This window comes from Hordeum vulgare, chromosome 7H, assembly GCF_904849725.1.
Source record: "Hordeum vulgare subsp. vulgare chromosome 7H, MorexV3_pseudomolecules_assembly, whole genome shotgun sequence".
Classification (NCBI taxonomy): Eukaryota; Viridiplantae; Streptophyta; class Magnoliopsida; order Poales; family Poaceae; genus Hordeum; species Hordeum vulgare.
The window spans coordinates 542675757-542689550 of record NC_058524.1 but is presented as its reverse complement, the minus strand read 5'-3'; the positions used below and the strand labels follow the sequence as shown (position 1 = coordinate 542689550).

General features: G+C 40.9%; 2 non-coding genes across 2 annotated transcripts; both read left to right on the top strand.

Annotated features, from left to right (window-relative positions):
• Positions 1-10214: 10214 nt before the first annotated feature.
• LOC123414307 lies at positions 10215-10374 on the top strand. Its single transcript, XR_006614307.1, has one exon. It is a non-coding gene; the product is annotated as a U1 spliceosomal RNA (small nuclear RNA).
• A 2135-nt stretch (positions 10375-12509) lies between these two features.
• Positions 12510-12670, top strand: LOC123414301. Its single transcript, XR_006614301.1, has one exon. It is a non-coding gene; the product is annotated as a U1 spliceosomal RNA (small nuclear RNA).
• Positions 12671-13794: the final 1124 nt, after the last annotated feature.

Below are 13794 nucleotides of genomic sequence, written 5' to 3'. Positions count from 1 at the left end.
AGTCGAGACGACGAGGGAGTGCGCTGGTGCCGGTGGTGGTCCTCGGCTGCGATGAATTAGTCGAGCTCGAGGCGTAGGTGTTGTGGTCCAGTGGTACATGGCGCCGGGGCTTGCCGTCTTGGTTTCTCATCGCTATTATCCGTCGTTGGCCATTCGACCACATTGGAAGGTTTCATGACAAAAAATCTATGTCTATTCTACCCTCAAAAAATCAATGATCGGATTTTAATATACCGCTTCCTCTCCGGTTAGCAGTATAGGGTACAGTAAAAAAAACTCTCTTACAAAGCATATTTTATGAATACCACCCTCAAAGACGCCTAAGCTCCATGACAACGTCCTCAGGAAGGTGTTGTAAAATGGATGCAAAGAGACAAATGAAGAGTCCAAATAATTCACTAGTTTCATTGCAATGTGAGAGACCCACTTATATACAAGATGAAGGGGTGTGTTGGGGAGACACCTTTTCCCCTAACAGACACCTCCTGGGAGGCATCCCTCCCATATAATTGATCACATGTATTATTTCTCAACAGAAGGGAAATGGTGTAAAGCATCGCCGCTGTCGAGTCCGACATGAAGAAGGGTCTTCACCCTGAATCAGACACGAAGAGAAGAAGCACAAAAATATCATAAAGAGGAGGGCGGCACCCGTGGCGGTGACACCAAAGCAAGGATTTTTCGCTCGGTCGCTCAATCGTGGCACCATGAGGCATCTCGAAGGCCCAATGATCATATGATTCTATTATGTTACTATTGTTGAGAGATTGTACTAGTGAAAGTATGAACCCTATCTCTTATTTCCAAGCATTGCAATATCGTTTATGCTTACTTTTGTTACTTTCTACCTTGCTATTTTTGTATTTTAAGATTATAAAAATCAATATCAACTATCCATGCTACTCTTGTATCACCATCTCTTTGCTGAACTAGTGCACATATACAATTTATCATTGTGTTGGATGTGTTGGGGACACAAGAGATTTTTTGTATTTGATTGCAAGGTTGTTTGAGAGAGACCATCTTCAACCTACACCTCCCATGGATCCTTAAACCTCGAGTAATCCACTTGAGGGAAATCTATTGATATCCTACCACTAATAGAAAACAGGTCTTTCGTTTGACCCTTTAGTCCCAGTTTGGTTTTGAACCGGGGCTAATGTGACCATTAGTCCCGGTTCGAGCGGCTGAAAGCCAAACGGCTTTTGTCCCGGTTCGTTAAGGGCCTTTAGTCCCGGGTTGAGCCACGAACCGGGACTAAAGGGGTGGTGGCAACCATTCGCCTGGTGCGAGCCCCTTTAGTCCCGGCTGGTGTCTCAAACGAAAGACATGATAAGTTTACATCCCGGATGGTCCCTTTAGCCCCTTTAGTCCTGGTTGGTGTCTCAACCGTTTGCATCCCGCGTCGTCTCGCGTGATGAAAAACATGATAAGTGGTACAGACCGCGAGGGATACAGTAACCGCGGCCATTCTGTTCGTCTCCTCTGCTCTCTCCTCTCTTCTTTCCCGTATCTTCCATCATGGATGATCCAATCACTCGCTACGGGAAGGTGCTCGCACATGGCACGACCAAACTCAATGTCATCTACAGGAACGACAGCGCCATGGTGCCGCGTTTTCTTTCCTATTTCGAGGAACTGCTTGAAGTGACGGAGGAGAAAGACAAGTTCATGGGGCTTGATCTCGAGTACACGACCAATCAAGAAGTTGTTGTCGTCATCCAACTTTGTTTCAACAGAAATGTCGTGGTATTCCAATGGGCGAGGTAAGTTTTGAGGCTTTTCTTTGATCAAAGGTTGTGAAAATTGCATATGATAGCAATATGTTCCATTTGAATCCTAAAGATCGATTTTTCTTTAGTTGTAGTGAAACAATTTTCCTTGTTGCATATTGGCAAAACCATGGGAGAACATATATATGTCATAGTTAATTTAGGATTTCTTGATCAATTCGTAGGATATGAAAATTGCATAGTATAGCGATATGTTTCATTTGAATCCTATTGGAAATATCTATTCCTCTTTAGTTGTACCGAAAGAATTTTCCTTGTTGCATATATTTATTCTTTTGATTCATATATGAAAATTGCATAGGATAGCAACATCTAGGGCTTCTTTTGATTCCTCTTTTGTTACAGTGAATTAATTTTCCTTTATAATTGCATATTATACTTATGCCAAAATATACTTGTTATGATTCTTAATTATTATACTTCTGTCGAAATATACTTGTTTTGCAGTAGTATGTAACATTTGTTTCATTTTAATTTGTTGTTGTTGCAGTAGTGACAATCACTGTCAAGTACTCGTGGACTTCCTACGTAGCGGCATACGTTTTGCTAGGGTTGATATAAGGAATGACAAGCTTAAGATGAGGCACATCTTGGGTATTGTGATACCAACTGACTGCCACATTGATATTCAAGACATATTCAGGCTTGAACTTACAAGGTCTTCGATGACTCATATGGCAGTCGTCATGATCGATGAGGAGTACGCTGATATGAAGATCAAATTCCCCTCGGATCAGCACAAAGAGTAGGAGATAGCCCCACTTAACGGTATCAACATTGAGTATGCAGCAAAATATGCGTACGTTGCATATGAGTTGTACCGTAGGATTGGAATCATGACCTATGGCCAGCGTCACCTCGTACATCAAGGACCACCACCACCATCAATTTGGGGTTATTCTGATTGAGACGAATAGTGTTCGTAACGACGAACACTTCTATTTCTAGCTATTATATATTATGTACTGCTTGGGGATCTCTAGCTTGGACGAGTATTTTTATTTATTTCCTCTTTAAATATGATGTGAGCAAGATCTGTGGAGCATTGTGATGTATGGTACCATGCCAAGTTTCAACATTTTTAGAGTTCATTTGTAGTGCTTTTTTATTTCAGGGTCATTTACCTAATAAATCATTAAATGCATGAAAAATAGCAGCTGAAGTTAGAAACTGTTGAATTTTGAGGATGTGGCTTGAAATTGTGCATATTGATTGCATAAAAAGTCTGGAGTTGAAACAAGTTAACAAAAATGAAATGCTCATGTAACATATGGGTTTTCGTCCGAAACCGTGATACTCTCGAGTAGATGACCAAGTTTGTACACGAAGTGCATTCACTTTTTGTCGTAATCCTCTCAACTTTTTAGCACATGATATGTGTGTGAAATGATAATATCATGCCAAGTTTCAACCTTTTTAGAGTTCATTTGCAGTGCTTTTTAATTTTAGGGTCATTTACCTAAAAAATCATTAAATGCATGAAAATAGCAACTGAAGTTAGAAACTGTTTAAATTTAAGGATATGGCTTGGATGGGCATTGTATCATCATTTCACTCACATGGCATGTGTTAAAAAGTTGGGAGGGATACGGCAAAAAACAGGATGCACTTCGTGTACAAACTAGACTATCTCTTCCGAAGTACACAGTTCCACACGAATACTCATCTCTTACAAAGGCATTTCATTTTTTAATCTTATTTCAACTCAAGACTTTGTGTGGCCTCAATATGCATCATTCAAAGTCACCTCATAAATTTTCAACCCTTTCTCACCTCGTTAGCTATTTTTCATGCATTAAATGATTTATTTGAGCTAAATGACCTTTAAATTGAAAAACGATACAAATGAACTCTCAAAAGGCTGAAACTTGACATTGTATCATCATTTCACCCACATGGCATGTGCTAAAAAGTTGGGAGGGTTACGGCAAAAATAGGATGCACTTCGTGTACAAAGTGAACTATCTCTTCCGAAGTATCACGATTTCGGACGAATACTTGTCTCTTACAAATGCATTTCATTTTTTAATCTTATTTGAACTCTAGATTTTTTGTGCCATCAATATGCATCATTCAAAGCCACCTCATAAATTTGTAACCCTTTCTCACCTTATTTCCTATTTTCCATGCATTAAATGATTTATTTGAGCTAAATGTCCCTTAAATTGAAAAGCGCTACAAATAAACTCTGAAAAGGCTGAAACTTAACATTGTATCATCATTTCACCCACATGGCATGTGCTAAAAAGTTGGGAGGGTTACGGTAAAAATAGGATGCACTTCGTGTACAAACTGGACTATCTCTTCCGAAGTATCAGGGTTTCGGACGAATACCTATCTCTTACAAAGGCATTTCATTTTTTAATCTTATTTTAACTTCAGACTTTTTGTGCCCTCAATATGCATCATCCAAAGCCACCTCATAAATTTTCAACCCTTTCTCACCTCATTTGCTATTTTCCATGCATTAAATGATTTACTTAAGATAAATGACCCTTAAATTGAAAAGCGCTACAAATGAACTCTCAAAAGGCTGAAACTTGGCATTGTATCATCATTTCACCCACATGGCATGTGCTAAAAAGTTGTGAGGGTTACGGCAAAAACAAGATGCACTTCGTGTACAAACTGGACTATGTCTTCCGAAGTATCAGGGTTCGGGACGAATACTCATCTCTTACAAAAGTATTTAATTTTTTTAATAACCTAAAATTACCAAATTTAATATAATGATAAAACACACTAATATTAAACATAAGAAAAAATAATGACTAAAAAATCTATTTTGAAAGTAAAGTTATTCACAAACTAGTGATTCACATAAATTTCAAAGAAAAATCAAATTTAAACTATGTAAATTTTAAAACTACTAACACTTATAAAAAAATTGTAGCTTTTTAACCTAAACAAAAAATATTCATTCAAAAACTATAAATAGTCTAAGAGTTATTTCAAATTAAAAACAGAAACTGTCCTATTTAGAAAAACAAAAACATTGAAAAAGAGAAAATTGACCGGGACTAAAGATCCCTTCCCGCACGGAATTTAGGCCGCCGAAAATAGACCTTTAGTCCCATTGGTGGCTACAACCGTGACTAAAGGTCACTTTTGGTCAGGGAAAACGGCGGGAAGCGCAGGCCTTTAGTCGCGGTTGGTGGCTCAAACCGGGATTAAAGGTATATTCCTATATATATTCACCACACGATCCTGCATTTTCAGCTTTCAGCTTTCCCTCGCCGCACCGTCGTTGTCTCTCCTCTCCCCGAGCTAGAGCTCGTCGCCGCCCCCGACGCCGGCCGCTCGCGCCTCCTCGCGTCGACCCTCGACGTCGCCCGCGCTCGCTCCACCCCGAGCCCTGTCCGATGCCGCTCGGGTCGCCGCGGCCTGCGCCTGCTCCTCCGGCCCTGATCGAGCTCCTTGCCTCGCCTCGCCGTCGCCCCGCAGTGAGCCCCCCTCTCCCCATCTCCTTCGCCCCTGTGCCGCCATGGCCGCCCCTCCCCGAGCCCACACACCCACACACACACACACACATGCATGAACAGCCACACACCCACACACATTTTCTTAAGTTAGATGAATTATATGTATTTTTGTATAAAATCTGAAAGTTGATGGAAAAAAGAAAGGTCGGACTGATCATACATTAGGAATATTTAAAAATCATTTTATTTTATAACACAAATTTAATACACCTGTAATATTATTTGAGAGAACTAAATAGCAGTAGATAATTTTTATATAAATGAAAGAACACAAAATTACTTTACAATTTTTAGAAGAATTTTGACATTTTTTCACTAGATGATTAGATGTATAGAAAAAAGTTAAGGAATTTTCACATTTGAGAATTTTTTACATTTTATCCCATATGTATAGAAATTAGTATATATATATATATGTATGAATACAATGTACAGAAAAATGTTGATGAATTTTGACATTTGCAAAAGTTTGTTATGTATTTGCAATTAACTAATATATGTATGGCTTGTGGGGCGAGTTCTTTTCCCCGTTTATGTTCGGCCAACACCAGTTCGATCGTTGATGACTTCCTGATTTCTGAGCATAGGTCTTTAAGTTGGGGACGCTCCTCGGTTCTTGCGAACTGTTCTTCATCTTTGATCATTGGTCTTAAAAACTGGTTCAACAAATATTCCCATCACTGATCTTGAAGATCGTCGGGGTGAATTCGAAGAGTTCGCACATCGGGTATTCGAGGAGCCCGTTTAAGCTATTGTCCTTTATTAATGCCTTGTAAGTTTTCATGCCACACCTCGGGTTTGAAATGATTCATGTGCGGTGATATTCTCTTGCATCCGAGCTCCAATGCCGAACTTCATCCGAGGTGTCCTCTTGCATCTGACCTCCAATGTCGGACTGTATTTGAGGTATCCTTCTGTGGCCAAGATCCAACACTGGTCGGCATCCCAAGTGTCATAGATTACCTTGGTCTATGAAAAATTGAAGGAATTCATACGAGCTTAAATGCTGGAATAGTATTTTATGGGGCCAGCCATTCGCATCCGGTCTATATGTGGGGCTGCTTCCGAGGTGGTGCACCACCTCGATCTCAGGCTGTTTTTTGCGAAATTTATTTTCGGTCGCCAGAAGGTATTTATTGACGATATGTAAAGCTAGTAGCCCTTAAGATGTGTGTCGGTTATATAGCCCGAGATGCACCCGAAGGATAAAAATAAAATCGCGTGTGCAGAGCCCCCGATACTCAGGTTGGGTGTGGCCGACCAACCTGAGGATTGTGATCACCTCGAAAACTGTTTTGCATTTGTTGTGTATGTTTTGACAACGCCAAGGTGTAGATCGGCAGGAAAGATGTCGAACTGTGGGTCGAAAAAGAATTTCTGGTAGGTGTAATTTATTCTCTGGCGAGCTATATAACCAGTAGCACCCGAGACATGGGCTTTGCGTGACGGTATGGACTAAAGATGGTTGATACATCATGGCAGCAAGCAGGGCAGACATTACGGGGGACTCCTTCTTGACGGTCCGTTAAGAATTACGATGTGAAGGGAAGAGGGTGTCATGGACAAAGTAAGGTGGGTGCCATCAGACAGGAACTCGGTGCTCTCGGCAACACACGCACCCTATATGCGCCAAAAAATGGTAATTCATCTAAATTTGTAAAAAATCCAAATCTTTTTTCGAATCAAACATGGTCAAGTATTGTACTCATATAAAAAGTTTGGACAAGAAATGATTTGTAGTGACTTCAGGGCAAAAAAGACAAGTTTATGACCATAATATAGCGTGTATAGTACTTGTATATAGCGTTTTTTACCGAATCATCGACCCACGATGCAGTGAGAGTCATTCTCTGACGAATCTTTTTATACGACTACAATGCTTGATGATGTTTGATACCAAAAAAGATTTGGAATTTCTTGAACTTTTTTGAATTACTATTTTTTCATATAGGGTGCGCTGGTACCCAGATTCTCCTTTGTATTTTTCAGGTATCATCTTGTTCTAAAGGAGATGGCTCCAGCATTAAGTGTCCCGCTACGATAGGAAACCAAGCGGAAAGGGGAGGGTGCATCAGCAAAAGGAGTGGGTACATCGTAGGGTCGGGTTTTGCATCGGGACTAGGGCTGGACGTTCGGTTTATATGGTTAATACGATTCAGTTTATTTGGTTCTATATAATTTCGGTTTTAAAGGAATAGAAACCGAAATAATCGTTCAAAATTAGAAACCGAACCATATTAACCATAATATATCGGTTTGGTTTGTTCGGTTAACCGAAAAACCAAAATTCATGCACTTGTTGTCAGTATAAGTGTAATGACTTGAGAGCACTAATTTGGATTATATAATATGCAAAAAGATAATCACAAGTTCTAGCAACCTTAATATCATTCTATGGTTTATTCCGTCAAGCAAACTTTAATCATAACTAAGAAGAAAAAGCACATGGAATGTGAAATGTATTATGTGCGGAGAAATGTGTGATGCCTCCATACTGTTACACTTTTAGAAAACAAGGTATTACATGGGGTACCCCACATATCGGTTTATTCGGTTTCTGGACACAAAAAACCGAACAAAAACAAAAAACTGAATAACCTTAAAATTTCCCACCGAACCAAAAATAAAACCACCAAATAAACCGACAAATCGGTTAATATGATTCGGTTCGGTTCAGTTTGTTTTTCGGTTTTCGGTTTTATAGTGCCCACCCCTAATCTGGGACTGTGTTTTGGAGATAACATCATGAATAATCCGTACGGCCGCATTTCTTTCTCACATGTGCGCTAGATTTAAGGAACCCATACTGTCTATACGATTGAATTTTGAAGAGCATACTGGACGCCCGTTTGATGTCCGAACACTTTCGGACGTATGAAGGAAAATATAAGCTTTAATTTTGAAGATGACTTTAATTATTTCTCTTTATTTATTTACATGTATTGTTGTCCGTAGCAATCTGTAACAATGCATGGGCTTTCTATTAGTATATGTATATGCATAGCCTTGCGTAAGACTTGTAGCGAGATATTGTAATTGACAAAAACAACAAAGAGATAATCACGAGACACGACACGTGCCTCTGACTAATTTCAAGTTGATGCGTTTGTGTGCGTACGTTTGCCTAGTTTAATGTGATCGATTCTATGGGTGAAAAGCCAACAGTTGAGGTATTGAAAAAACGTGATTCTAGTAATGCTAAAAAGTAAATGAACTGTGAAACAAGAATTTCTCTTCACTTTTCTCCCCGGTTTTGGTCTAATTTTTATGGTGTAGTCTATCATATCATAACTTATCTCATGCATGGTACTAATAATATGATACTCCCATTACAACCAGGCTTAGTTTCAAATACCCCTTTTAGTTCTTAAAAGTCTCTCCTGTTTATTTCACATGAGTCCCTACACCAAGTCCGTGAAAAGAAACACCCCCTTGAGTGCACACCCATCAGCAGCCGCGAAACGCGATTACAACCACCTTGCGAAGATCTCCGCAACCTAGGCGCCGCAACCATGGTGCGCGCGCAACACTTCCATGCCGATCGATCGATCACAAACAGCATCGACGAACGATTGGGTGATCACAGCTCTGATCACCGCCAGCCAGTACAATCATCATTCACGCGATCACTGGTCGAAACGCGCTGTCTGACGGTGCGGCGAAGAACGCGCGCGGCACGCCCCGTGATCACCAATCAGATCACCACCGCCAATCAGTCCAATCATTCAGTCATGTGATCCTCCAGCTACCAGCCCCATTCTTTTAATCCACCTGAGGATCTGGTAGTATCTAGCCCGCGCTTCGGTGGCCGGCGCTGAGCGGAGAAGCGGAAAGCGACCTGTTGAGCCATAAGAAGAAAGCGAGGTTGTCGATCTGATGCGAGGTTGTCGACGTGCGTGCCGTCGCCGAGCGCCGTTGGTTGGTCCCATGTAGAGTAGTACGCACAATGTCCTCTTCTACCACCAGTCGTCATCTTTGGCTGCTGAAGTGCTGATGCGATACGAGAGGCAGACGATTCTTTGATCCCGGAAGGGCCAGAGGAAGGAATCGGCAGCAACTCAAATCAAATATACATAAAAAAAAAGTAGGGAATCGGCAAGCTAGCTCTTGTCATTTCCTACCGATCTTTCGGATGATGAGAGGAAAGCCCACCCAGCTCAACTCAACATCAGGTGTTTGTTGTTTATTACTGCTATGACTATATATCCCTCTTGTGTATGACCTATCACGCTTGACTAGGAAGTCTGGGCGACAAGGCTTATATCATAGAATAATCAGATAAATTAAACAACTTGGCATCAGTTTTTTCTTTTCTCTGGGTCAGGGGTTGTCAAACCCTGAAGGAGGAACGGCTATGTTCTTTCAAGGGGAAGAGTGTCGTGGCTCAAAAGTCGCAAAGGACTGAAACTTTCGGCGATATAACTAGAATAGTGTAATTGGATTATGGCCTGCGAAAGTTTCTGAATCCAGTACACTAGAGCATTATTGGGAGGCGAAAAACTACGGTCAGCTACAAAAACAGGTCAACGCCGTCTCCTTATCCTTTTGAGTACTCAGAAGATACCACTTATATATAATACAGCTCTTGGGAGGCAAAGTGGCAGACAAATATGAACATCTGAAATCTTCTGCCTCTTTACGACTTTACCTTTCCACAGTTTCTTTTCTTGGCGAGAGCAAACAATGAGCAATCCTTACGTTTTTTGTTTTTGTGTAAATTTTCTACTTCTTTTGGAAGGAGCTAGCCATCCAGAGCCCACTCAGCGTTGCCAGTCCACACGAAATAGGCCCACGTTTGAATAGCCCATAACTACAGAGTTCTTTCGAAGAGCCCATAACTGCAGGGTGCTCTTGTTTAGTTTAGTACCACATCGACGACACAGGAAGATTAGAGCACCAGAGCTCGCTATATTATGATGGCTAGGTGCTTCGTTGTTAGATACTTACCTAGACAGGGCCAACGGCTGATCAAAAAGGCTCGTGGCCTAGATTAATGGCTCACATTGCACTTGGTGAGTTTGTTGGTCTACCATCTCCCCAAGTGGGAGAGCGGACGTCATAATTTGTGGTAGAGGGGTATGCATTCGCGCGATCCCTATAGAAGAAAAAACAAAAGAAATAGCAATTCAATTTTAATTTGGCATGATAAAATATTCTTTGGATATTTTTTTCATTCACTTGTGGATTTCTTATTTGATCATTTGTAAGTTCCAGTTTTTGTGATAATTTTTTTGGACATATCATTCCTTCACTTGATTTGGCCAAAGAAAGAAAAGTAGGTTTTATGCCAGTACTCGTATAAGACCTTTTAAAGATTTCACTATAGTTAGATGTATATAGATATATATTTAGAATGTAAATTCATTTATTTTGCTTCATATGTTGTTTATAATAAAATCTCTAAAAGGTCTTATATTAGTAACGGAAGGAGTATGATAGAAATGTGCAACTTTCAGTTTTTGTCACCTCATGCAGAATCAGAATGCGACCAGGGCAGGACACTTTGTTTTTTGAATCTCTTCAGGTTAATGGTTCTGTATCCAGCGTGAGTTGTGACGTGTGTTGTAGCTTACTGGGGTTGTTGATCTAGTAGCACATGTTTCTTTGATCCTTTTCTGTGCCTGATATTTGACAGGACGCTTCTTTGATTCTTGAAGGGGCAGAGATTATCACTCACATTGTCATTAATTACCTGTCAAATCTAAATCTTATCGTACTTATCTATGGCCTATGGAGAGCTTGTGTCCAGGCAACATTTTTTTCTATCACCGGAGTGTGGAAGATGACTCTCTTTTCTAAAGTGGGAAGGGCCAAAAACATTCTGAAGAAGTAGGAGATCAAACTTTCTTGTCAGTGATCGAAAGCACGTGTCGGAATTCTGTAAAACCAATTGATTATAGCATTACCGGACAAGAAAACAGAACATGTCCGATGCTCAACATTGGTCGAAACCATTTTCTGGCCCCTTGCAGAATCAGATATGCCATACATTTACTCTGCAGAGGCAAATAAGAAAGTGGCTCAATCTGATGAACAGTCGTTAGTACCTCTTTTTTGTGTGAAAAGGAGAAATACCTCCAGCCTCTGCATCAAAAAGATGCATGCGACCCTTTATTAATAAAAGCATTGTTAGTACCTCTTGGCGAAACGAAAGACGTAATGCCCAATAATTAAACATGAAAGTTCGTGTAAATAAAAATTATACTGGCAGCACCTCATGATTTTAACTGTTTCACAGACACAATCTACTCGCCTGACCAAAACAAATGTATGATGTATCTCCTCGTTGTTTTCTTTTCTTTTGCGAGGAATCTCCTTGTTAGGTTGGAGTAGTAAGAAGTCAACCAGAGAGCATCAGAGATTAACTGCAACTACAGGGGTTCGCTGGAAATTCAGTTAGAAAATCGGTCACAACTCTGCTGCTATCATGTCACTTTCAGCTTCTGGTTCTTTGATTCCGGAAAGGGCATGACATGAATGATGATGGTAATGAGTCACACGTTATCAGTCATATCCTTCCTCGTGTCATGTGTCTGATTGATGCCTGGCATGAGAGCCCAGGTCACCTCAGCATCAGGTGTTTGTTTATCTCTCTCAAGCTCTATTATCAACCTTGACTAGGAAGTTTGGATCCAGATGGCTTATCATCAGATCAGACAAATTAAAGAACTTGACATCACTTGTTCTTTCTTTTCAGTGAAGATGGAGGCTGGGGGTGCCAACCATGAAGGAATGACTATGTTCTTTGAAGGTAAATAATACAACATGTGAAAGTTTCTAAATCCAACAGACTACAACATTATTATTGGGGAGGGGAAAACCTAATAAGGTCAAATGGCATTGTTAGTTTCTGGACCGTTTGTGGGGTATAGTATACTATAGCTATTGGGGGCAGCGGCAAACAAAGAGAGCCGCATATGAACACTTTTTTGTTAATGAAAATATATAAACACTTCCGCTTTTTTTTAAGCGAATAAACACTTTCGTTTTTTTTAGCAACAACACTTTCGCTTTGTGGGCTATATACACTATTCAGCTACTGGCCACCATCAGGAGCCCACTCCCAAAGTCCCAAGTTACAAGTCCACCAGAAATAGGCCCATGCCTGAACACCCCCGTAGCGGCTGCAGGCTGCAGCGCAGCCCTCATGTCTGGTTTAGTACCACATCGACACATGTGAAGATTAGCGCAGGAGAGCTGGCTATATTATGATGCCTAGGTGCTTCATTACAACATACTTACCTGGACGGGGTCAACGAGAGATCAAGAAGCCTCGTGGCCTAGATCAATGGCTCACATCGCACTTGGTGAGTGCGTTGGTCTACCATCTCCCCAAGTGGGAGAGTGGACGTCATAATTTGTGATAGAGGGGGTACGCGTTCGCGCGGCCCCTGCCAATTAAATGAATAATTTTGATTATCTTATATTTTTGTGATGATGATGCGCAAGCTTTGTAATTTACCTGTGGCGTTGTTCACTGTCTGACATGCGGTGCAGAAGCGGCGTTTGCCTAAATCGGGATGAAACTTGCCAGTTTAATCACTCTGTGTTCAGAGGAGCCAACAAGAAACAGAAAGTGAGCTGCAACGTGTTGTCAGTGACCATGGTTCTTGATCCAGACAGACAGTACTTATATTTCTTTTTTCTTTCTTATGCTGATATTTGATGGTAGGGTGCTTCTTTGATTCTGGAAGGGGCAGAGATTAACGATGAGTCACACACATTGTCGTCAAAGTAAAGTCGACAGAGATAAAGCTATGTCATTTCTGTTGTTGTTTCTGTTGACGAGACATGGCAGCTAGCTTTATCGCACTTATTAGATGGTAGTTTGTGTCCTGGCAACAATTGTTTTTATCACCAGACGTTTCAAGGAATGGCTCTCTTTTTTGAAGTGGGATGGTCCAAAAACATTCTGAAGAAGCTGGGGCTGAAACTTTCGTGTCAATGATTGGGATAGTGTAATCGAAATCAGGTTTAGAAACTTTCTAAAATCAATTGATTAGAGCATCATTGGGAAAGGAAATAGAGCATGTCCAGTGCCAAACACGGGTCAAAGCCAATCTCTGGCCCCTTTCGTAGCCAGATTCAGATACCCGGAGCCGTAAGGGGTAATGGCTCAATCTGATGAACAGTCATTAGCGCCTCTTGGCGATAGGGGAAAAGGGAAATGGCGAATATTTAAACCCAAAGTTGGTTTTGATAACACGAGTACTCATGAGGGCCTGTTTGGGACTGCTCTGCTCCTTAAAATTCAGCTCTGCTTCAGAAAAGACAAGCTAAATGGGGTAGCTCCATGATATGCCGTTCCGCAAAAAAACTAGAATCTGGGATAGAACTTCAAAGTTTTTATGAAGCTCCTGAGAGGGTGCTCAAAAAAACTCTAGAAGCTAGAGTTCGGGGGAAATTACCCACCACTGCCACCAGTAAGTGGATACCCCTTCGTTTATTTCTCCTCAACCAATCAAATAGATTGTTTCCATCAGATTTTCTATTTTTGAAGCTGGAGTTAGATGGAAGCC